The 3,102-nt window shown below is 46.3% G+C and overlaps 1 pseudogene; it reads left to right on the top strand.

Annotated features, from left to right (window-relative positions):
* Positions 1–2,194: 2,194 nt before the first annotated feature.
* Positions 2,195–2,836, top strand: LOC102425300 (annotated as a pseudogene).
* Positions 2,837–3,102: the final 266 nt, after the last annotated feature.

Here is a 3,102-nt window from a genome sequence, read left to right as displayed (position 1 = left end):
CCTTCAGTGGGATACCCCTGGACTCTCTGCACCCCTCCCTGGTGTGAGAGAACCAAAGTGACTTCTCTAATGGGCTATTTTGGAAGTGGGGCCATGACCTGTGCACCTGTCCACTTCCTCCCCTTTCAAGCCTGCTCTTGGCTCAGTGTAAACCTAGTAATCAAGGCCTTGGACACGGGAGAGGCCTCTAAAGGTCCAGCACCGCTGGTGGCAGGATAAATAAGTCAACACAATCCTGGGTTAAGTGTTAGGGAGTCCACTTCCCTAGAGACATAAGCCACACTCTCCAGAGAGGTTAGTGACACAACCACAGAACACAGCAGGTGGGGCAGCTGGCTTCCTCATCAGACCCAAGCTCCTCAAGATGTTGGCCTCACTCTCCATCCTCCAGCACCTATCATGGGGCCTGCCTCACAGCAGGCACCCATTGTGCATTTAGTGAATTACTGTAAAAGTCAGGGCAAGAACGTAGCTGTCCTGATTTTTAACCTCTTACACGCTGCTGCTACTGTGGTTACCAAGATACACACTCTAGTGTGTCAGCTACCATATACATGCCAGCTGTGGCACACAGCCACACGCAGGCTTTGGTTTGTCCCACTCTCTAGTAGAGGACATTTTGTGGCTGGATGGGGCTGACTTTCCCACAAGGCTTTTTCCCCCCTCAAAGGATCTTGCATTTACCAAGCCTTCCCTTTTCATCACTTACCACTGAGGTAACAAACCTCAAGCCATTTCTCTGTTACTTGTGCAAATACAGCCTCTCTGTCCCTTTCCTCCTGTCTGGTCTCCAGCTCTCTCCCATTTGCCATAGGAAAATCTCTCTTCTTCCTTCTTTCTCCTTCATCAACTCTGGCATGAGCCCTAAACCACTTTCTCAGACTGACAGCCCTAAGTATAGTGATAATGAAAACTCAAGTGAAAGGCAGAGGAAGACTCTCATTTTGCAGTGAAATTAGCATTACAAAGAATCTTGAAGTTCTTGAAAATACCTATAAATTACTTTGAGAAATTCTGCAAAAGTGCTTTATCAATACCTTCATCTTATGTTTTCTTTAAGTACCCATGTGCCACCTTAAACTCACAAAAATACCACCTCATATTTTAAATGACTCAAGTGTGTTTTACTGTTTTTAACATAAATACACTATGCTTCAATTATATGACAGGGCCCAGAGATTTTAGAGACATGGGCTGGGGCTTTGCTTACCATTTCAAGCATTATCCAATAAGCCTGCTCTGAGCCCCGAAGACCAGCTCACAGGTCTTTGTGATCTTAGAGAATCCCTCCAGGAGCTCTTTGATGGAGTGGAAAATGGAAGTAAATGAACAATATTGACCCACTTTTCAAAAAAAATTGTTATTTATTAAACTCAATCAAACAATTTTTTACCAGCGTGGAGTAGAATATACATCTCAGAGGACTGCTACCTTTGCACTTGAGGCACTGTGTTTCACTCTGATCTGGGGTTTCACAGTCTTCCTGTTTGACTTGGGGCCCAAGGCACATCTGCCAGGCCCTCTGCATGGCTGTTCTCCCATCTCCCTAGTCTGAGGAGCTTTACAGTGAACCTGTACTGTGGTGGCTATGCATGATGAGTCCCTTTGTTGTCAACATGCAACAGGGCTCAGGACATGCTGTGGGTTACAGAGCAAGGTCTACTAGGAAAGCTGACAAAGTAAAGGACAGCAGCAGAAGGCATGTGGACCAATCTCTTACTTTGTTATGGGTGAGGAAACCCTGCTAGATCTGGCATAGCTGCCTGTTTCCTTTTAAAGGTCACACTTGAGAGCATGCATTGGGGGTAAGGGAGACTGTGGATTGCATGGGTGCCCGACTTTCTGGCTTTTATATGCCACTGAATTTTGATATTTATAGGAGCTACCTAAGAAAGCTTACTCTCTAATGTGCCTGTGAATCCTAGGGACCACAAGAAGTTGGGTTCAGAAGCAGACCCCCCTACCTGAAAGAGGAAACCTATGCCAAGTCCCATCAGAAGCTGAATTTGGGTGCAGCTCCTCCTGCTGGGAGAAGTGGGAGCCTCTGATCCCAAATAATTAATTGTCCAGGCAATCCAGAATGGATTCCAGGGATATTTTTAGGCAATCCTGCTTGTTGTACCCGAGTGGGACACTGAAAGTAATCAAAAATCTGTCTGCAGAGTCTTTTCTGGTTGTTGCAGCGTGAAGAACCATGAGTAGCAAAGTCTCCCATAATACCTTGTACAAGGTGGTGCGGGAGGTCCTGCATGGGAACCAGCACAGCACTGGACGCTTTTGAAGATGGTGGAGCTGCAGATCAGCCTGAAGAACTATGACCTTCACAAGGACAAATGCACTGTCAAGCTTAAGTCCACTCTCCAGCCCAAGTTCTCTGTATGTGTTCTGGGGGCCCAGCAGCACTGTGATGAGGCCAAGGCCATGGACATCTCCCACATGGACATCGAGAGGCTGAAGAAACTCAACAAGAATAAGAAACTGGTCAAGAAGCTGGCCAAGAAGTACTATGCCTTTTTGGCTTCAGAGTCTCTGATCAAGCAGATCCCATAAACCTGGGCCTAGGCCTGAATAAGGCAGGCAAGCTCCCTTCCTTGTTGACCCACAATGAGAAAATGGTGGCCAAAGTCAATGAGGTGAAATCCACAATCAAGTTTCAGGTGAAGAGGGTGCTGTGTCTGGCAATTGCTGTTGGCCATGTGAAGATGACAGATGATGAGCTGTGTACAACATCCACCTAACTGTCAATTTCCTGGTGTCATTGCTCAAAAACAACTGGCAGAATGTTAGAGCTTTGTACATCAAGAGCATCATGGGCAAGCCCCAGCACCTGTACTAAGACCCAGCTTAATAAACCGTACTACTATTATTACAAAAAAATCTGTCTGCCGATAAATCTAATTGTTTGCCAGGTCCTGTGACTACTCTGTTTTCAAAGTCGCCTTCCCCTCCATCTCCCTGGCCACTCCCCACTGGCCTCTATCACATGTTCATGATCCCTTGTTTGGCCTATTGCACTCTCCCCTAACTCTTCTTCCTGCCTCCAATAATTCCTAAAGACAATCTATCTTGCATACCACAGCAAGCTTAATACTCCTAAAATAC

Source organism: Myotis lucifugus, unplaced genomic scaffold (assembly GCF_000147115.1).
Source record: "Myotis lucifugus unplaced genomic scaffold, Myoluc2.0 scaffold_14, whole genome shotgun sequence".
NCBI classification, from domain to species: domain Eukaryota; kingdom Metazoa; phylum Chordata; class Mammalia; order Chiroptera; family Vespertilionidae; genus Myotis; species Myotis lucifugus.
Note: the sequence above shows the minus strand (reverse complement) of the source record. Positions and strands in the feature narration are given on the sequence as shown.